Source organism: Varroa jacobsoni, unplaced genomic scaffold (assembly GCF_002532875.2).
Source record: "Varroa jacobsoni isolate VJ856 unplaced genomic scaffold, vjacob_1.0 scaffold_1211, whole genome shotgun sequence".
In the NCBI taxonomy this organism is placed as follows: Eukaryota; Metazoa; Arthropoda; class Arachnida; order Mesostigmata; family Varroidae; genus Varroa; species Varroa jacobsoni.
In genome coordinates, this window is record NW_019214113.1 from 52,858 (window position 1) to 76,196 (window position 23,339).

The 23,339-nt window shown below is 46.8% G+C and overlaps 1 protein-coding gene across 1 annotated transcript in view; it reads right to left on the reverse strand.

The window, feature by feature from the left end:
* Positions 1–10,134, reverse strand: part of zfh1 (Zn finger homeodomain 1) — a 38,072-nt gene extending 27,938 nt beyond the window's left edge. Inside the window, exon 1 of the mRNA XM_022846103.2 lies at positions 9,131–10,134. The gene's annotated coding sequence lies outside the window, so the exon portion shown is untranslated. The remainder of the gene's footprint in view (positions 1–9,130) is intronic.
* Between the last annotated feature and the right edge of the window lie 13,205 nt (positions 10,135–23,339).

Consider the following 23,339-nt stretch of genomic DNA (forward strand, 5'->3'; position numbering starts at 1 on the left):
GAAAAGGAACAAAAGTATCAGCAGCAGTAACGGCGATTCCAGAGCACTCGTCCACCATGACGTCCATTATTAGTCCCAGTAGCGAGAGGCCAGCGTTGAACGTAACTCGCAGATAGCAAGTTATGGGCGAGTGTGCACGTACTCTTGACGTATGTCTACATGACGATGTGACCGCATGTGTGTCTGCGTATGAGCCTGCAATCGTTCTTTTGAAATGTGCGGAAATGCCGCCGCTAGTTTTGCCATTCGGCAGTACTATGGCTGTAAGCACCTTCGTCGCCGTGACTCTGGAGGAACGGCCGTCACCGATGTCCCCGAGAGGCGCGCCTTTATTGGAGGTAATAAACGCTAAACACGATGTGGAGGACGGGATAGGTGAATTCTACGCAGAATGAACAGAGAACCGAGAGTGTGCCTCTCTACGCCAGTGAGACAGGAAGGAAAAAGCTGCCGCTGCCGTATTGAGCACTGTTTCTGATTCTGACGTTTGCTGTTACTGCTGCCGCTCTCGCCGTCGCCATCGCTGCTGTTGTCAAACTGAACTCGTCGGACGGTGCTAGTGGTTTGTTACTTTATCAGACTGACAAGCTGCGTCACGCACACGAGACCATGAGGCCGCAGCAGCCGCTCAGCAATGAACTCTGCATCGCACTCGTATCCGCTCGTCGACATTGTGGAGTAAAGTGAAAAATAAGGGAGGGACCACCATTATTTCATTTCAGACCGTTGCGTAGGACCTTAGCGTTGTCGTTGTTATTGGCGTTAGTACTAGTCACTGCTGTTGAGAGTCAGTTGATCGGTCTTCTAAACTTGGAGACAAATAGGCTAACTGAATTAACAGACTGAGCTTCCTTACGTTCCCTTCAGTAACATCAGCGTCCAGAGGAGTGGCACAGCCACTGCAACAGCTGCGGTAAAGCCACTTAAGGGCAGAACGCGAAAACCCTATCGAATCGATCACTGCCAGCCCCATCTCTTGTTGTGAGCTCGGAGAGATTACACTTGACGTAACAACAAAGCACAATAACGTAAACAACAACAATAAACACCTCTCATATGGACCGCTTTTAGGCAAAACGCTAAAAAGCAACAGAGACGAAATAGAGCGTTTCGTGGTTGGAGGGCTATTTCTACAACAAAAAAGAATAGGTAGATAGAAAGCGTTCTTCTTTCTTTCATCTCATTTCAGTTTGGAGAATGAAGCATACGAACGGGGGTATAGAACGAAGTAAACGAGGAAATCATTGACGGACTTACGGACCTTTAGAAATAGATTAAACAAACAATTCGGTTAAATAACGTACGGGGTGCTATAGACAGTGGCAATGCTTCATGATAAAATGCACTCGCACATATAGACTAGTGGATGGGACATTTTGTTTTTTGAAAACTGTTAGAGTTAATCTAGTACGAGGGTATCATTTTTGCTTGTCGCTTACATATGAGAGCGGCGGACATACATTTGTGCATTCACGCCTACCGGAGATCCGCTTCAAGTAAAATCATACAGAGAACGTGACCACATGTGACTAGAGAATGTGCGTCTGGAAAATACTAGAGATAGGACATAGAGCTGATGAAGATCCTAGGCTAGCAAAGGACACTACTGTTGTTCAGTTATTTTCAAAGTGATACAATCTAAAAAAACGAGAATATATCATTGTACACCATTAAAGCGAAGCTTGCATGTAGTTGCACACGTGAGATAACGCAAAATCGAGTCCGAAAGGGCACCGTTAGTTTGAGGATCGACTTGTAAAATCTGAGAGCTACTATCGCCTGACCATAAATCATGGTTCGAAACGATCGTGCCCAACGTATCATCAACTAATTGAAAATCTGAAGTCATCATTAAGTACGTATTCTCAACAAATTAAGCTTTGCTGATTCAGAGAAAAATCATGATTCATCGTTGTTGTCGCCTTTTTTTTTTTGTATTTGTGTCTGTCTTTTCGAATTCCGCTCCTTTCGCCATCTCAGCTATACTGCTTGAACCACCGCTCGGATTGATCTCAGAGCGTTGGCCTTGCCACGCACCAGTATCCTGACACTCACAACGTCACTTGGAAGTAGCTAACGAGAATTACCGGTGTAATTCACGTAACGGCACCGGGCTGCCATCATTTCTGCAGCGACGACGCAACGATAAACAGAGTCGAAGTGGTAACTTGTTACCGTCTGCTGTTAGTTACTGCTGCTGCTGCTGCAACAACCATTAAATAAAATGATAATGATGATGACATTTGCCTGACTGAATTCAGTAGATACGTTCGTTTAAGTTCTCCAAAATGGAGGCTCGGCTCACGTAATGAATAGAAGAACGTAAGTAAGTAAGTATTCTAATACTGCAACAACCGTAACGATGAGTGGTAAGCGTTACGTGCGATTCAAATCTTCTGTGTCTACAAACAGCGAAAGACGGGACAAGAACTATAGGAATCAGGCTAAATTAGGGCGAGCGCAAACATCAACGGCAACGTAATAGTCGCATAGAATAAGTGCATGACGAGGACCGTCCACACGTACCACAACCAGCGTCTGTCAGCGGTTGACCATCTAAGATGCTGCTGCTGGGGATGAGGCGAGCAGTGCTCACCTCCATCAGTACCTTGTTATGACGCGCATGGCGTCAACGCTCCCGTTCTTCGCGCATCTTACGGTAACCGTAAAGGCGCAAATTGCCACCACCGCCGCAAGTGGCCACTGGCATCGTCATTATCACCATTGGTGATGATACGGATGATCCCCAACTCAGGCCGTTCTCCCCGTTGATCACTGGCGGCAGGCAAGCGAGCCATTATAACGGCCGACCCTTTCCGTCCAGCTCGGCGCGACTTACATAGTTCGTGAGCATGAACGTAGGGTGGAGCGGTATGAAATCCGATGTCAAGCCGTAATCCTGAAGAGTAAAAATTAAATGTGAAGGATTCGTTACCGCGCAGGACGATTCGTTAGCGTACGTTAGCAGGGAGGAGATTCTGCAAACTGGCGTAACAGAAAGAGAAAAAAAACGCTAGGAAAGAAGGTCAGCGACGTCGACCTGCTTACCAATCAACCTGCACTTCAGTGGTGGATTGCTCCTCTCACTGGCTATTTTGTGAGAAATGACGGTTTCGCTTTGAACACATTGCCGATAAGTATGTATGATAATTTTATCGCAATCTATATGAGTTCCCGGCTACTCGCGTCTTATGACTGCCGCTAAAGCGTCAAAACGCCTACACTGAAGATGGACGAAGGTCTAAATGACTTCAAATAACGAGAGAGAATAAAAACGTAATGCGATACGAGAACGTGCTATAGTAGATAACGCTAGATTACCTATCTTACTTCGGCTTCGGCGCTACTACAGCTTTTACTACCGCAAATTCATCCGAATGACTCCGACACGATATAGATGAAAAAGCCGCTCTAGAAGCGGTAAACGCTAGCAAACTTAAATGGTTGGCGATTTTACGCGATACTACGCTTGGCATTCGTTGGACGCGATTTCTTCTTCGCCTCTCGCTCGCTGAATCCAAACTGAGTCGGGCTGCAGGAGCGTCGCGGCACCTCTTGCACTGTAGATGCGCCTGTTCGTGTACCTTTATGCCTACGGCGATAGGTAAAAGACCGACTGGTGAGCGCACTCGCACTCACACAACAGAGAGGAAGAATGAAGCACCTCGTTTAACTCTCGCTGATATGCAACTGTCTCGCCTTACTCGATATCGTTTCACTCAATGATCTGACGCGGGCGGCCAATATATTTTTGCAGAACCTCGTAGAAACATGCCGTTATCGCCTCTCGGAAGGTAACTGCCGGCTCAGAGCCTCCTCGCCGCTGCCTTGAGCTGTCGCCAGCGTCATCTCATAGCTGTAACGGTGTACCGCCATATTTATCTACCGCGTAAAGGTTCTTTGCGGTATATTCGAGGCGACAACCAACGCGTACAACCACTGAACGTCAGAAAGCAAATCATATCGGAGGCCGAATATTAGAGCTGGTGATTCATATAGAATATGAACGTGTGATTTTAAAATGTTTGGTGCCCGAGGAAGGAACGTTACGATCAAACATGTATATTGATACTTAATTGCATCACCAATTCGTTCTAATTATGATCTTGTCACATGTTTTTTCCATTTTTTCCTCGATTCCACGAAGTTTGCGTGTTTGTCGTCAAATATTGAGATTTCTCAAACACAGCATAATTATTTTCAATGTACCCCTTATTACCGTGCTTGTACTTTGCTTTAGGTGAAACTCGGACACTTCGAGCATACCGCGCTGCACCGGATCACGTGTCAAGCCCCAGTCACCCCAACCGACGTAACCCACGGACTTCTCAGGTATCCAGCACTCCTTCGCCACCGTCCCCCTGACATCCCATCAAAGTCATTGCATCTCAATGAGCCTCACACTCCGCGCGAGTTAGCATGGGAGCCAAACAGCCATTGTCATCCATGAAATGGGAAGACACTGTACTACTAAGGCCTGTATGGTCTTTCGGGCACCTAGACTCCTGACCAATCCTTCTCTACTGTTTGGATGACATAGGAAGCAGGCGACGATTTTATCTGTCGTTTTCCCCCGCGTTCCCATCTATTTCCCCTGGCACCCCGAACTGCCGGCCTGATTTACGCTGTTCCCCTGGTTGTTGTTGTCTGTCTCAGGACAAGCCTGTTTAATGGCGGTCATCAAGGTCTGATGTATTTACTTTCATACACCTGGTAGTCATTATGATTTGCCTTAGAACGGGGGGTCGGGTAATTTGTCAACTTCCTTCGTACACTCTATCTGTCTGCGGTGCATTTACGGTAAATATATGCGTATGGGGTAATTACAAATAGGGCTTCGACGGTTTCGTCAAATAGCTTCTCCTCGTGACGACAAATGTCAAGTAATTTTACCTACGCCTGTATAACACGTGCGCACAGTATTGTCTACGGAAGCAAACGGCTCGGAACAACCTAATGTCATGTACTACGTTTAGTTGTATCATATAAATAAATTTCCATTAGCCTTTGCACCTTTTTTTTACATTGCACATTACACATTCGAGCCGTATGTTAGACTGGTTTCTGTTAGGCGCCAAGTCGCGATGGTGTCAAACGATGTCCATACTAGGTAGGTAGGTAGGTAGGAGAAGTTCGATGACGATTTGAAATCAACGTTTCATCTGAATTGGCGTCTATAGACACGCAGATACATATACCTCAGGCCCTCGACTGTTCAAAAATTTCAGAGAGACCTAACGTATCTGCACACCTCCCTTTAAACCTGTTGACCACTAGCCAATTTCAGCCATAACACCACGACCAAGAACTACAGAGCAGATAGAAACGTAGCCGTAAGTAGCAATATGTCTAGATCCTACGAAAATTTTTCCCTGCTCGATCCGTTCGTTCATACGGAACAGTTTCGGTTACGATCATGACGGATGGATGGTGCATCCAACTGTCGATCCGCAGATTCTGACAGTAAGACAGAAACGTGCAGAATCGTACGGCTCGTTTAAAACTTCGTTTCGTATTTAACCGTTAGTTCGACTTCCGGGCTGTATTATGATAGTACGCTCTCAAGCGATGAATCTGCCGCTGCTGCTGTCTCCTGCTGACCTATCATTTCAAAGCCTTTTCAATGTTTAGGCTTCAGCAGGGAGCCAGTCGTAAACGTTTGTTTACAGGGAGCCCCCCAGAGTGGGAAACTATCTATATATGTAAACTGTAGATTGATCGGAGCGGATATTATTGGTTGTATTTTTCTTTTGTCATGTTTTTTGACGACGTTACTATGTTATACGCTTCGTGCCAATTAACATTGGCGTTGTACTGAGCTACGCTACTATACTCTATGCGGATTACACAATATATGAATCAGTCGACTGCGTTGCGAAGCCGCGAAAATAGAAAACAATATGACTTTCATGAGGACATAAACGGACCTGCGTTTCTCCGCCTAACCACGTAGCTATCTAACGGCTCCGTTAGTGATTGTACAGACACCACAAACTCTGGTGTGCACTCATTCGGCATACTTTTTTCTTATGTAGCAGATAGAATAGCGGTGGTGACGACATGAAATCCCCTCTGTCGACTGAGCTTAGAGCTGATACTGAATATTCCCTGTTACCTTGCTTTCCTCTGGTTTCCAATATCTCAATTCCTTCCATCTTTTTTCTTTTGTTGTTGTTACCGCGCGCAGGTTTGTTCGTTCGTTCGTCTATTTACACCTTCGTTTTCTCGATTTGGCGAACCAGCGGCAGCGGCAGCGTCAGCGGTTGAGGATAGAGAGTGTATGGCGCGTCGCGTCTTCCCACCGCCGTATCGTGTACGCCCGCAGCCAGTCCTCTAGATTCTGTTTTCATCTTGATGTAGTTTGCGTAAGCGGGTTTTTCGTGACCTCTCCTTCGAAACGATGGGGTCGATGACGACTGTTATTTCGTTTCGTCCAAAAAAAAATACAATCCTGACACATGAATCACACGTCGATCCCTGCCCCCGCCCTTTAGTCGCGCAGGTCGCTTACTGCTGCCGTCATCGCTGTACTTGTCACTGGCGCTAGTTTCGCCTTGCCGCAGCCGCTGCTCGGTTCGTTTGAGAAGGGAAACTGATCCTCGATAGACTCCACTGCCTCCGTCGACGACAGCAGCGATGAGCACGACCACGGAGAAATCAAGCAACGATCGGACAACATCAACAGCAGCAGTCGCGCGGGCAAACATGGAGTTCAGCCACAGCATCAACATTCGCAAATCTAAAGCCAGGCCACTGCCGCACGCCGGCGAACTTCGTCGCTGTTCCAGGAGGTACTGCCTCAGACGCGGAGCACAGGTTCAACACTCATCGACAAACGAGCACACGGCTGGGTAGACCTGGCGAGTATCGCACCGTCATTCGGTTGTTGCCGTCGACGTTGGCGTTACCAGCCCAGTCGTTGTTGTGGTCGTGATTGTTGTTGCTGTTGCGATCGGATCAGAATCTTAACGATGGCGCAGGTCTGACTGCGTCTACTGGTATACAGTCGGTGCGGCCTCTTTCAATCTCTCTAGCTCGCTTAGTGTTTATCACACGGCCGCACAAACACCGGCCTCTGTAAGCTCGACGAACGTCAGCATTACATCCACCTCGAATACACAGCAGCGTCTGCATAGACGGTGGTGGCAATAACAAAAGTTGTCGCCGCCCGTCGTCGACTGAGGACGTAGTAGCGACAACGCAAATAATCAGGGGTATAAAGGTATAACTAGAGCCGAGCCTGAACTAGGCAATGCCAATTGATGACTGGTCGTAGATCTGATCCGGTTGTATATTCCACAATATGCACTATAGCACAATGCATATGTGGGCACCGAGGATGTCTGCTGTAGGGAGGCTGACTGACTGACTGACTGACTGACGGAATATCGACGTATGTAAAAAACGTAATTGGCAACCGTTGCAAAAAGCGGCACTGAAGACTGCTGCATATATGAGGATGCGCAAACTAGTGTTAGGTCAGATAGATCGAATTTTTTTTTTAATATCTTTTGATGCTTCTCTCTATTTGTTACTGTATGAACAAGTGCTTGGAATCTTCTCTTCAATGTAGAAATTGATTGGTGCAGGGCTGTGTTACTTTTATTGACCTAGGTGTAGTGGGACTTCGGGCGATAGAGCCGGTCACTATCTGCTAATATCTGTGTAGATATTGGAGAGTATGTCAACGCAGTTTATCTGCGGCACCTGCGATATTACATCAATTTTCTTTGACGATTACAAACGTTGGGCTCAACCTTGGTGAGAGTTAGTAATCTACCTTGTGCTTAAGTTCGACCACGGATCGTTGCTTTGCGGATACGGGGCAGGAGAGGGGCAGTGGTCTGTAACAGCAAACTTCATTCTCTCTTCTAGCGGACATATGTAACAGGCACTTCTGCCAAACAACAGGGTTGCAAAAAAGAATCTGGCAATTTTTGGCCCAACACGTTTTCTTGTTCACGATTTGCCGTTATAACTAAATCGTACTACCATTTGCGTCCATCGCTGCATTGTCTCCTCAATAACAGGTCTCATCAATCAAGCGGTGATAGCAGCGGGATTCGCCCGAGCCCTCGTTTGGAGTTAGTAAGATCCTGCTTTCTTTTTTTTTTTTTTTTAACTTGCTCACTGAGCCAGTTCTGCATACAAAGATGACTTGTGCTGCAGGCTATTGCCCTCACTACCTGCCCCATGTCGCCTTTCCTTAGAGAGGTAAACGGTTGTCCTTTCCTTTTCACTGCCTCACCCCACCACGTTGCACGCTCGGAAATACCACCTGCCCCCGAGAATGTGTCTCTCAGAGGAGATCCATCGAACCGCCTTAACCTAGTTGCGCCCTGGCTTCTGATCAGGTCGGAGTTAGCGGTAGGTGAGGCTTTGAATGCGCTGTCGCTTTCTCGAAAAGTGACGTTGGGCTTGCATTTGGTTTTCAGAGATAATGTAAATCTCGAAAAAAATATCGAGAGTAAATATTTATTGGTACTGATTTACCATGAAAAACCATAGGTTAGTCTCAGCAGTTAAGGTCGATTTTTCCATACTCTTTCAAAATAGTGGGAAATACTACTGGCCATCATTTCTTGTCACAGGAAAGGCGCCTATATGAAATACGTATAAAGTAAACTGTACACGGTACATGATATTGTTAGAGATAAACAATGGTAGCGAGCCTTAGTTTAGAAAAATCCTACCACTTGGAATTGTTTAACAAGGTCAGTTGCGGCTGTGCTATTATATTTTGAAGTATTTGCTCCCCAGTACGTTCGTCGTTCCTATTTACCTGTCTAGTGCTCCTGATGAACACAATTAGGTAAACGCCTCGTCAGGTGATTGGGGTATGTTGCTACTGCAGCGTTCAGCTCTTGTCAGCAGCTGCAGGACATCAATTCACATAATGACATTCGTAGGACATGAACTCGCATCAGTGCCTTGGGGTGCGTTCGTCTTCGACGCACTTATTCCGTTGACTTTAGCACCCATCTAATACTAATGACTACTGTAAATCAACACAGTACCCCCCCCCCACCCCCAACGCACACAGATGAACCACTTCATGAAAATCATGATGAAAGACACTCTGAAGAAATCTGGATGAGACTGTCACCCCCCGTTTTGCATCGTTACTTACCTGCCAGGAAGTGTTGTAGCTGGGCCGTGTTGGCTAGCCGCCAGCTGCCCACTGCAGCTGCTCCAGGATCAGTAAGACAGAGCGTTGCACTCAAGAGTGGTATGCGAGGTGACGCTGGAACACATGAGGCTCTAGCTCAATTCACTATTCAATATTGAAATCGACCCGTGTCCACTGTGTCTTCTTGGCAACAAGAAGAAGGTAACACCTTGTCGCTTTAACACATCAACACACAATTCGATGGCGTATTTTTTTTTCGTATATGGTATTCACTTGACGTTCGGTGCAGATGACGTCTTCTTAACCATTGACCTATTCAGAGTGCACCTCTTGACACCGTGTTTGATGGAAATCACAAAACCTACCACTAGTCAACAACAGGAATCACTTCATAATTTGCACAATTAATCAACTAAGGACATGGACAACTGAACAATTTAACGTTGCGGCCGCTCGGTTGGACTTTGACATTGAAACCAGCAGATTCAAGTTACCTACTATTACAGCAACATCAATAGCCGTTGACATCAACTTCGTAACACTTCGCGTATAACTTGCGCGCATACGGCAATACGAACGAACTCAGTGTTGAGTTGTACCCGTAACCAACTTGACACCTTTTTCTACCAACTTGAATAACTTATGCAGCAGCACAACTTTCTCCTTGCGCCACTGACCACGCAACTAGTCGAAGTGGTTCACCGACGACTTTGGTGAGCGGACTAGTGTTAACATTGACACAGGCGCACGCATACGGACTGACCCAGTGCTGGCGTTCGTCCTCGCCGTCGTACTCGACTATGAACTTAGCCTTCGTTGTGCGGCCGGACGACCACCTCCGTTCCTGCCTCCACACGAAGATCTGAAGAGAGGTGAGGGCACAGGCAGCGGAGAGCAACCGTGGTACCGTCTCTCCGATCTGCTGCCTCCTCCTGAGGCCTCCTGTGCGAGGGCTGTGCCCAGGATGTTCGCGAAAGAGTGAGAGACTGTGAGCGCGCGCCTGTCGGTTCTTTTGCTCTGGCCTCTATGGCTCAGGGTTTTCTCAGAGCGCTTGGTGCCCTCCTGTGCGCCTAGCTGCTGCTCCTGTGCTCGTCTGAGCAACTCCCTTCCTTTTCCTGCGCGACGTGCGCTCCCTAGACGACGCCGCGAGGAACTGACTGACTAAGCTCTGTGCTCTGCGGCTGCTGTAGTGGTGCCAGCCACCGCCGTGATCTGCTGCTGCTGCTGCTGGTGCTCACCGACACAGCAGCAGTCGCGGGTGCGGCCAAGGTACACGGTGCTCTCCGCCGCTGCTGGCAGCTTTAGCTGCCAGTTCGCTGGCTCACTCGCCAGTGCTCTCCGCATTTGCTCGCCTGCTCCCGCAGGCAGACCAAGCGAGAGAAAGAAAGCACGGATACAACCTCTCCTCCACGCAGCTCCCCCTACTGGCCGCGGTGGGTCGTCCACTACTGAGAGCTGCTTACGAGAGCACCGTTACGACTGCTAGAGCGGCTGCTGTCAGTAGTACTACGTTGCTTGGCAAACTCGAATGTGGCCTGGCCGACTGCCTGTCTTGATGGCTGGCCAGTCGAGTCAGGGCTGTTGCGGATACGGGTAAGGACATGGGTCTTTCTTAGTTCGCCTGTCTGTTCCTTACTTCGCCTGTCTGTTCCTTACTTCTTGTCTGCGTATGACCGGGTCATCCTATGTACGCTCTCCGTATACTGTCTTTCTTCCCGTGTTCGTTCCTTCTCTTTTTTCCATACGCTCTTACACTCCGGTGTGTTCTTCCATTCTCGGACACGGCACAAGCATAGACTTAAGCAAAGCCAGTGGCGGCAGTCTTTACGTCGCCCGTCGCCGCACGAGGACCACGAGACAGGCTAACGCGGGCGAACAGCCTGCCTTCTTGCCAAGGTTTGATCTAAAGAGCAGCTGGCTGCCGGAACGTTCCGAACTATCCGTGGAAAAGGCAGCACCGGTTTTCTGCAGCAACAACAGCAGCAGCGCACCGGGTGCTCTTTTCTCTCGTTCAAACTCTCACAGAAAATGGGAGCGCTATTTCGGGTTGCAGCCGCGGCCGCTGCGGCAGCGGCCGCGGCTGCGCCCGTCCCCTACCCACCGCCGCTATCGCTATGGACAAGCGATGTTCGCGACCCACCGATCGAGAGAGCGACCGGCCGACCACGCGCGCACCGCACGACGATTAGAAAGTAAGCTCCTGCTACACAGACAAACATGCACACACATACATATACAAACGCACGCACACAGACACTCACCGGCGCACTCCGGTACTTCCCGCCCCGTGCGCCTCCAGCTCCTCTCTCCCACCTCGATCCTCCTATCCGGTTTGAGAGGACCACCTCCTCTATAGGTGGTACAACGGCGGACGGGAGGGGGAGCGAATACAGCGCTGCTACCATTATAGTCCAGAGCGCACCGCTGCCAAGGACCGACCAAACAGGCCAGACGGTGGCCGACGCAGTACGGCAGGGCAGCACCGGGCCGCCGCGCCTTATTTTCTTCCCCTTGGCAAGAGGAGACCTTCGCCAGGGACATTCAGCATGCGTCCGCTTTAGCTTCTGATGCCCTTTCCCTCGGTGGTGGTCGTTATCGAGCTCCACGAACTTATTCGATGAAGCTCGGCAGCATTAGTAGCTGCTTCGTGGAGGACGCTGAGGACGTGCTACGGTAACCAGTCAAAGGGAACCGTACTGAACAACCGAGTAAAACTGGTGCACAACTAGACCTTGTCGTTCCTTCGTATGTACCTATTAGTTAGACCGGCAGACGGTAACGGGGCGGCCAGAACGCGATGTCGATTGACAGAGGCTTTTCCGCTGGTTGCTTTGACATCACCACCAGCTCGATCGGAGCGTATTCCCGTACTTTTCTCGGTGGTGCGAACTTCATCTTTACGTTCGTCTCCCTCCTTCTAGTACACTACATCTTGCTCAATTTCTCTGCTCTTTTCTCTTCTTAAGGTGGCAAGTTTTCTGCTTCTCGTGCCATTTGCTCCACCAAAAAGAAGACGTTCATCACACTTTGCAACACTATACATTACCAAAAAAACTCCCCACCTATTATTTCTCGTCTTCCCTTTAAGCTTACCGTTTCCTTTCGTTTACCACTGCTTTTCGTCTATGTGTGTGTGTGTGTGTGTGTGTGTGTGTGTGTGTTCCTCTATGTGGCTAAGTGGAGCAGCGCGTTGACGGCGCGTAGTTCGGCGCTTGCGGTATTCCACCGTCGCGTTCGTGTCCCTTTCCCTCAAGACCCTGTGCACCTTCTTGCCGTCATCGCACGCGACGATAGCCCTGAACCGAGCACCAGCTGCACGTTTATTCTGTCCTCAATCCGTCCACTAACACCACCGTCACGATTAGACTAGCTAGCAGTGATCGGCGTTGTAGTCCTCCACCCTCTCCCAATTTTCCTCTGTAAGGTACCGTGCCGTCGCTGCTGCTACTACTGTTTCAGCTTCTCCTGACTATGTGGAGTATGCTGTGGAGCGCCGTGTGATGCGCTATGCTCGATCCTCTGTACGCTACTGCCACCTGGTCGCTGCCCGAAGAATCAGTCAACAAGCTGACCGCTGGTTTGGCGAGTGTGACGTGCGCCCCACGAGGAGTGCGCGCGGTGAAGAAGCCTGTCCTATGTTGCTCCTGCAGCTGCTGTGGATGCCTCTAAAAGAAGAGGCAAGCGGCAACCACACTAGACTACACGATGAATACCGTGCTCCACACCGGCGCCACTCGTAGTGGGAGCTGAGTCCATGGGGGGCGCTGGATGGGGTGCTCTCCAAAAAGAGGACCTAAACACGGACCCATAAAGGTGGAAAGGGCTCCGGAACCTGTGGTGAGTGAGGGTTGAGGAAAGACATCCTGCCAGGAGTCTGCCTGTCTGAGGGAGGGCTGAAGAAGAGCAGCAGCAGCAGCAGCAGCAGCAGCACGAGAAATGAGGGAGGGTGATGTGCCTCAGGGCGATTCCTCGTCGCACGGCGCTCGGTATGCCGAGGATGTACATAAAACGCTACTAGTTGGTTGTAAACTGTTGGCCGACAGGCTGTGCGAAGCTGTTGCCGAGGAAGAACGGCCGAATGCCTTCTAGTGTTCGTAAGTGTAGTGCAGAGTTGAGCAGTGTATCTGTCAAATAGAGCAGATTGGTAATCTGCTAATAAAAGATTAACGAGATTGAGGAATAAGATTACGTAAATAAAATTACTTTGATTTAGAAAGAACATAGCGAGTATGTGAGACATATCCTTATGACTTCAAAGATTGCGGCTTGTTGATGGAACGGTAAAAAGCGGCGGGGACCGTAATCTGACAGCTCACCTGGCTAGCAAGAGAGCTACGCTGAGAATCCATTGGCAACTCAAAGCTTCTGTGTCCATAGGCTTCTAGGTCCGTGTATTGGCACGACACATATTCGTAATAGACATATTTCGGGGAAATCACAAATAGCGTTAGTCAATACCGGAGGAAAAGTGGTCCAGGGTAAGCGATAACAGATTGATACGAGCTCTAGAGCGACGGAATACGTGAATATGTCTGTTACGGTCAGTCAGCAGGTGCCTTTTCGTATCCGATTACTCAGAGAGGCCAGTCAGAAAGCAGCAATCCAGTTTCAACAAACGGGATCCGTATGTCTGATTCTCACGGTTAGCGTAGCTTGTATTAGTAGGAATACCGTCAGACTCAGCAAAGGAAACTGTCGCTCTAGAACTGTCAACAAATTTGTCTTCACCCACCGACTATTTGCGGGTATCACGTAACCGATGCTGTACGGTGAGAACTGATTAATATGTGTTGTGAAAAAGCTTCGATTTCTGATAATCTGATAATTATTATTACTAAGGTTTACTCCTAATGATCCCGTTGGTAAAAACAGTGTGATCGCATAGTAATGATGTTTGATCAGAATAGCCAGAAGGGCTGTTCGTTTGGTAGCGTTATCTGAACGCAAGGACTCGATTCGTGTTTCTCTTTCCGACTAAACAGCGGCAAGATTATAGATTTGATGGATTTCAGAACATGAAGCCGACGCTGGGCTTCCTAGCGTTCATGGCACACCGATGCTTGCCTTTAGCACGCTAGCAGGTAGCGTGAAGGTGCAGGGTTGCACCGGATAGGCAAAGATATACGTGAGATACGTTACAGTGAAATAAAGGGGTTGATAGACCGATGCCAACGTGATAAAAACAAAAAGCGGTCGACGGAGTGGCCTATCTGCGTATATGATAATATTGTAGCTACTTAGTATTCGAGGGAATGATGTAAATGTTTAGTTTGTCTTGACACGCTTGCTCGGCTATCTGCTGTCCCTTCATGAGGCTGTTAATTAGTGATTTTTGTCTCTGAAATGCATCCCATCCGTGATTTTAATAGTTTGCTCGTTTGGAACGGATAAAGCTGCAGGTGGTTAAGGTGATTTTCCTATATGATTACTTGGGATTTCACTTAATGGCTGGCTTAACAGTTGAAATTTAAAAAAAAATAGTTGCAATACACTTTGTGTAAAACCGTCATCTCGACCAGAGCGAACAAGGAGCTACTCCTGTGTGCTTAAACGGGCACGGAACGTACGAAAAATAAGGCGGCACCATAAACCTTCAAACTTCAGAATATGCAGTTCTATTATTCTAATATATAATTACGCAGAGATGGTAAATATAGTAAAAATAACAATGGTTTTTTACATCATACCCTACCTTGAACACCCATGTTTGTTTCAGATTTCAGGTTTTTAACAATGAGATACTGTTTCGAGTTGCAACCGGCCCTTCATTTGAGCTTCATTTTAGAGCTTATCTATGCACTACGTATTTAAACCGGAACTACATTATAATCGTTTTGAAATAAAGGGCCTATGGTAATAACACTTAGCGAAAAGCGGTTGTGTGTTAATCTGGCTTGGGTATACTCTCTCGTACTAGGCATTGCTTCGGACGACTGACCCCCAGCACGATGACAAAGGCCCGTTTTCAAAGTCTAAATCAAGCTCACATGTCCCTATAATGCTCGATCGCGGGAACTAATTTAAATAGCTAGCCCTGGATGATTGTTTTTTTTTTTCTCTTTTTGATACGGTGTCGTCCGACCTATTGATCGCTCGTCAATGTGATTTAAAGACGCTGCTAGGGCCGACCATGTTGGAAAGCGGACATTAAGCCGCGCCATTCTATGCTTTGTACTACTGCCACCTTCCAACATGTAGTCCAGCTCTCAAAACCGTCGTCAATAGCCGCCTGTACTATTTAACCATTTTTTTCCTTCTTTGGACCCACAATTGTGCGTCCCCGCCCTCCTTATCTGAAAGAGTATCGTACGACGCCTCTTTTTTCGAAGAGAAAAAATCGTCCCGAATCGTCTATGTTTATCATAGCTAACTTTAGCGTGTTTCGCGGTGGGTTACTATTTTGAACAACAGCGGCATAATATGAAGGGTAGTGTAATTAGAAAAAAGTGCCTACTCAATCCGTTCAACTTGCTTGCTCTGATACCCTACACGTATAGCCACTCCCTTAATATAGTTTCCTGTTCTCCATTTTATCGTCGTCCACGTCTGCCTATCGTCTTGTTCGAATATATTTGCGTTCGGCGGTATGGTGGCTCTGAATACCCTTATTCAGCCGTTTACTCATCGTCTTTTGTTTGTTGCCCTCTCTTTCCGTGTTCCCTACGTTCGTCTGCTAATCGCCCATTTCTCGTCCCTATATTTTACGCGAAGCAGCAACGAAGAACAACAGCGGTGTACCACGCTCTTGAACACGCAAGCTCTATGGAGCATCGAGGGTTTGAGGGCATGAAGTGAAAAAGGTTGAAAGAGCGTCGCCAATCGTCGAAAACCATCCCCGCCACTTCTGCTAATACAGTTTTTAGATCTATTGTGTTTGTTGCTACGTTGAACGTCCGATCCGACTCACGCTCGGGCAGATTGTTTTGTAGAATGATGTGTGTTGTTACCATCATTGTATCACTGGTAGCGTTGTAGCTATCGTATTTGTTCGGTTCGCTAAAACCGTCTACCACTTTGGTTTCCACCTTTATTACCTATTTATTTACTAGTAATATTATTGATCGTTGTTTTCCTGGCGAAAACAGCCTGACAGTTGCTATCACCGCCAGTGCTGCAGCTGAGTCCACGAGCAATCAATGGGCCTGGAACACTTGGAGGGACGGAGTATCGTGTTTGCGAACAGGTAAAATGAATCAGGGAAGTAGTACTACGAACGTTACTACATAAAGGGTATGAGCTTGAGAACTGAAACACTCGAATGGATTGAATGATCACGTAATGTCGGATACGACAGACGAGTACGGGTTCATTGATACTGGACGTCGCTGCGCGAACTGGAAGCACCTAGGCATTTGCGCGTACGGCTTACCGTATCAACTTGTAGCTTGACAACGGTAGCGCTGGATGAGGGGCTTCTCTGAACAACTATGCACAGATATCTGTATCAGCATGTAACAATAGGTATCGTGTCGTATTAGGGAGCATTGCCAAGCATCATTCGACACTATAACGGCAAGCGGTTCAGTCTGTCTTGATTTATCGTCGGGTCCATGATGTTATGGGTTCTGCTATATAATAAGACGCAAAACGTAAATATGTGTTATACAGTTCTGTAATTAGAGTGCGATCAATTGCTCCCTGATGGAAAATACTTCATTTTGAATAGTAGTTATATAGTATTGCCTTATTATTGTTTTCTGTTTTAGATATTAGATTCACGTGTGGGTAAGAAGATATTGGACGACTCTATTTACTAGAATGAAAAAAAGGCAAGTTTCGATAGATCTAATCAAAGTTCATAATTAATCAGTCAGCTTTCAACTATATGAAAATTTAAATAAAGCTATACTTATTTCTAAAGTTACGTTTGTCATTCTCAGCGGATAGATATTACAGCCTAGACAGAATGCAAAGTATAATACGTCCATCTCGATAATACCTAAGAGTTTCGGTAGTGCAATGGTAGCTGCGTTGGCTGTACTGAGACCAGGCGGTTATACGAAGGCTAGGAAAAGGGGAAGAGAGTCAAAGGTGGATCAGAGCTCGAGTGCCTCTGTGTATCAAGATATAGTAGAATCGATAACATTGTTGGTTATTCTTCGCAGTGTTGGCTTCGTAAACAAAAGGTGTTTTTTTTTTTTTTATGCTGGATTACAAACTTCCTAAAGGTTACATAGTTAAAGTGCCTAGACACCAACTATTTTTGGACCTGGTAACTGCCTGAAATATAGCGGCAAAGTCTTGCGATCATTAGCTCTGCACCGACTTTCTTTTAAAGAAATTACCAGTGGCATAGCGTATGCTTGTAAATACTTTGTTACACAAAGTTTCAGTTAGGTTTTTGATATGTGAAACAATTGACGCTGGCATTATTCAGGGGTTCTTACGGCAGTGTTGTTTGTCATCGATTTGAGCATGCTACGCAGACAAATCATGTCATGCGTTCCCAAGCACGTTTGTATATGTATGTCCTACGCCCTCTAACACTAATTAGAACTGGATACTGCATCAAAAAGAAAAACACTGAATACGACTCACATCCAACATCTTCATGGGCCGTCTTACCCGGTTCATTCGATATAAACTACAAGATAGCTACTGTAATACGTATTCACCATATAGCACATTTCGAAATTCTGTAAAGCACATGCTAGCAAATTCTCACCGAAGGTCTCACGTTAATACCCTACTCACATACCACCTCTACTTCACTGGTGAACTCTTACGGGAGACTTCAGTCGTGAGAGGTATTCGTAGAACGCTTGCATCGTTTGGCTTCGGGCGGCAACTTGCTAAAGTTACTTTGCTCTCCTGCTGTTAAAGCATGAAAGCTACAGGACCGTCGCAGACCAAGCGGTAAACTGTGGCCTCAGACAGTCGTCGTTGTTGGTGTTGCTTGTGCAGGCTATCTTGTTTCAGGCGGCGCGGTTCCTGCCTGCCGACAAGCTTGCACGTTAGAACTGCACCCGTCCCTAACGTTGTCCTACCTCGGTGCGGTTTTTCGTTTGCCGACGCCCATTGGCCAGCCTCGCAACCAGATTTCTGCCGGTAGGACAACGCTGTGCTAGTGCCCAGTGGGTCGCTCCTGCGACTTCGATAATGGTATGCGCGTGCCTGCATGCACTGCATGGTGCGTGCTCCGCTCCGAAGCTATGCCTCGTCTCGGCCATGCCGATGGAGAACAACGAAATATTTGGCATAGCGATATCTTTGTGTAACTATGTAGTGAGAAGCCGGACAGAAAGCCTGCTTGCTTACCACAGGTTTTGTGCGAGACTAACCACACTTTCCGTGCACTCTTTCAACTGGTGTGGCAAAGCGGCGGGATAGAACGACGGTATCAAGATACGTTGGAGCGTCGTGCACAACGTGGTTTAGTGGTGGACCACACAAACTGACAGAGTTTACGTGCTGACCTGGTAAAACGGGATCGAAGTGTGGAGTAGTAACGCGCAGTTTCCTCTCATCAACGGTCTCCTCTATGGTTGCTCAGCAGTGATACTGAATGGTTGATTGTCACAAGAATTGCCTGCCGGGCGAGCCCATATTTTGCTTGTTATGCCGGTTCCAAAAAGAACATCATGTTTTATTAGAAAAAATAGTTTTTTCCTAGGAAGAGCTAATACTCTGTTGTCCTATATTGAGGTAAAAACAGCTAGCGTATGTTATAAGGATTAGTCACCTGCTAAGTAGGTATTATTTAATACCGTCTTTAATATCTAGCTACGTACTCTCTTCCCGAATCATCATGTCTTCATAAACTCTGCGGCGAAGAGGATGGGGTTTGTGGCTGAACGCCTAGTCCAATATAAGACCTGTTTCCCCATAGTAGTGGGAGCACCAGATTCTGTTCCTCCTATCTAGTTTGTAGGGGTAAGGCATGAGACTTACTTGCATTAGCTCACCTAGCGATGTCTGAACCAGACACCGGCTCTAGCAATCATTTGGCTAGGCGTTATCGCAACACGCACCACTGGCTCGCGGGTTGCTCTCCTGATTGAACGTGGTTGGGTTGGTCTGGTCGCTCCGATCATTCTCCTGGATGACCTGATTCTTGATTCTCTGGCGTGAGGTTGTACCATATTTTGAAAGAGCATCGCTCGGAACGATTTACGCGCTTGGCGGACGAAATCGTTTGCACCTTGACGTTACCATTGCGACATTGTCGTGGTTCTCAGGCGCTAGCGGACAGCGACTAGGGCTGTCCTATGAGTATAGAAGATGCAGACGTGCCAAGTTTAGGGCATCTTCTAAACTGGCAGCTTTAGACATCGGTATGAGCATAGTGGCATATATCTGGACATGGAGGGAGTTGCTAAAGTTGAAATCCATTGGAAGTTGTTGGATTGTACGAGCCAACTGATTGTACTAACCGGATCTCTTTGTGAATAAAAGCCTTTAGGGCCTGTTGTCAGTTGAGATTTAACAATAGCATTTGCCAAATATGTTGATTTATTTCTGACAAAATGACTAGTATTTTAATAAGAGGAGTTTTAAATAAATGTATACTATATTAGGTCATCTACGCCTAATGTGTGATACTGTGGTTATTAAAATCCATATGTTAACATATTTTGCAAAAAAGAGACCTTGATTTTTAAAAATGGCTTGCACGAGACGAAACAAAAGTGGGCTGTTATAGTAAAAGGACAATAGCCAAGCAGGTTTGTCTAAATATCTCCCATTTCTAGTGATAGAGACAAGTCTTCGATTTGGATGATTGAAAGTCAGGGATAAAACCCAAATCGATCCTTGTTGCATTTGGTTAAAGTTCTTCTGATATTCGCTTAAGGTACAGCGTTAGAAGACCTTGGTGCATCTAACCAGTCCTCGGAAACATCGTACATTGCAATGTTGCACGACGATATGAAGACGACATGCCGCTCATTTCAAATGTCCTCTTAAAGTTTCCGTTAAATTGCCTTATGCAGAAATTCAAGCCGCGCTGGCTGACCCGAGAGTCAAAGTGATCAGAACTTGCATTATTGCTATCTCTTTAAAGATATTTACTAATAGAGCACGTTAGGTATTTTTTGTGCCACCAATAGGCCCGTATTGCACGTGATTCCAGCCCTGGCATTTATGCTAATCCCATTTCGGCGTTTGGAGTTGACCGGCTTTCCGGAGTTATTAGTCAGTGGCTTTTACTGTAAGAGGATTTTCCAAACAGAAAAACATCTGTATTTAAGGGTACTAAGTTTTCCAGTTCTGCCCTGGAGTAGAATGGCTGGTTAACAAGTAGCTCCGTATCTAGTAATCTCGAAAACACCCCACCTGTTCTTACAGAAGACATTGCTCGTTTCAGCTGTCAAACCCGACGATGGCTAGCGACTCGAAACACAGTAACCCAGTTAGTCTTTTAGTTCATGTGTCTATATTTGTTGATAAGCACAACGATCTGTCGAGTCGCGAGCTAACGACACAGAGCATTAAGAAGAACCCGGGTTTTTCTTTGTCTTTTCCTTGTTCCCATCACAATTAGATGCCAAAAGCGACACGCTTAGATGTTCACATGTAGAATAACATGTCAAGAGACATACGACAACAGACAATGGTTTGCTATGCGGGTTAAATAAGTAGCAAGACAACTGTAAATTAAAGGGGTCTATTTTTGTTTTTACATCTCTCTTTCTAGGACAAGTTCCACGCTCACATCCATACCCCCGTATGTCGCCTGTCCTTAAATCTCGATGCCTAAACTGTCACAGCAAGTAAAAAAGTGGCGCGACCCGGACGTGCCTAACAGCGGTGAAACATTGAAAGATTAGGGCAAGCGTAGGGTTTGACTGGAATCATTGAGGCGCAGACATCAGGCTTCATTTTAGTGAACTGACAGTTCTGTTCAAGCTTTTCCGAGCTAGATTGTGCGATGCTCGCTGTCTAGATGCTGTAGCATCCGCATCAAAACGACACCATTACAACACATAAGAGGGGTTTCTGCAATAGAGGCATATTCGTCCGATAATCAGCTGAGACCTTTACGTATGGCAAGTAAAAGCTTTCAACAAGCAGTGCCGTCTTTTTTTGATATATTCTTATTACTGGATACTGGCACGAACTGTAAAAACAAAGTACTTGAATTAAATCGACTAAATTAACCAACAATTTTTTCTAATCCGGTAGCGAGCGTTTTGTATAGTTTAGTCTACCTAAAGATGCCCCTCCTCCCCGCTGCAATGAACGTATCGAAGTTGGGCATCTGTAAGTGAGGTTGAATATTCTTTGGAAAGTTAAGCTTTATGCTTAAGCTATACTACGTTAGAGGGAGCTCAAGATTTCTGCAAAGAACTAAATGGTCTTCTTCTGGCTAGAGGGTAGCCGATATCCGAATGACACACATTCAATCAAACGCCGAGGATAATGATCACCTTTTAACCTCTAATGGGGTTGCTATATTCGAATTATAGCCCGCCAAACGTTGCGGGAAATCTCACTTTTGCTTCCGAAGACTCTAGCGGTAATATGGTTGATAAAAAAGTTTTCACACCTCTAGACTTTGGTGTCGTACTTAGCCGCTAGATTCTACGGACATAAGACTTATATCGGAGGTAAAATACAGCACGGCTTGAAGTCTCGCTTTCGAAACAAGGGGATTATCAAACTATTCTCGGTGATGCTTTTGTCATATAATAAGCTATGTATGACAGCCCGATCCAGACATATCTAGTGCTCTTTACCTCATGCAGGTAACTAATGTTAAGTGGTATGCATTTTTTTTTTGACTAGGCACAGTGTCCCGTACAATATACCCTACTCAATGCTCAAGTTATCTAGGTAAAACATCAATATCTGTGCGAATGTGTCTAAGTATATATTAGCTTTATCAACAAGTTCAGGTAGCTTTTATACAGATTTTCTATTATGAATCATATTCAGACTATATCTTTCTTTTTACAGTACCAATAGACGCATATAAAAAAAAAACGAGCATGTTGCCTGTGACAAGCGCACGAAGTGTGTCGCGTCAATCGCAACAGCAAAAACAATTTCACGAAACGAGCGCCATCCCAACACCCAGGATCCTGGTAACAAGCGACAAGACAGGAAAAATGGCTGTTTTAAATAGGAAAAATATAGAAAACAAAGTCCCATCCCAGCTGTAATTTATGGCTGGCAACGATTCTTACGACGATGAAGAAAAAGGCAGAAGCAACGGTCTGGAGATCGTACGCGCGCGTTTGGGCATCACTGACAGACTGTTGGCTTCGTGGGAAAGGGGGTCGGCTTCACGATACAAGCTTGATGCGGCAGCACTCCTTCCCTTTCTTCATCGCGCTACTCCCTTTACTTTGCCTTTGATGCAGCAGCCCCCTGATGTCACTAGCCCCATGGTCCATCGTGGCTCCAGTCCAATTTTATCGTACGTGGGCCTGGTCATCCGCTCAAAGAACGATCTATGCGGGCTCGCGTAGACGCCCCAGTCCCGCTAGCCTGTTCCCTATTCCAACGCGATGTAGGGATCTTTTTCTTATCAGCAACTGGATTCTGTTGACCCTCTTGCCTTCCATGACGCGCTATGTGCTTCGGCGGCTTCCACGAGCGCTAGCTGTCCGTCTCTTTAAACGAACCAACAGTCGAACTATCCCGCCATTCTCGCTCAACAAGACTCATTCTAACTCAACCTTCAGCTGTTCTTGCCTCCCAACATTACTCCTCAAGCGTTCTTGTCTTCTGCTTTATCCCATAGATAGAGGAATGAGAAGGAAACGACGGGTCTACTCTCCACTTTTCTTTCTGTTCGGAGCGATCCACAATCCACAAAGTCTCCTTCTGATTTCTTCCTGTTAAGAGCGAAATCTCTTTGTTATTATACCACCACGGCAAGCCGGCTAGCGCGCTTCGACCAGCGGTCCCGCCGCGGCCATGGACTGAGTGCCAACTAAAACTAACTGACTCTAAAGACGATAGGGTAATACCGCGTCGGGCCGAAGAAAGTGAGTACAGGAGGTCGCTCAGGGAGAGAGAGGGCTCGCATCGTTACGAAAGCTCGTGCCTTAGCCACTTTGACAACAGTACGACGACAACAGGCACTGGCTTTCGTTGTTCCGAGCGTTCTCCCTTAGGTCGAGCCCAGTAGACAACGTTCACGGTACGATATACTCGTCCCGCGCACGCCCACGGTAAAGAACCAAGCGAACGGAATAACTTAACGACACCACTGGCTCGACTCTCTGCTTAGCCGTCAGCTAGATAAACTCGATAAATGTGA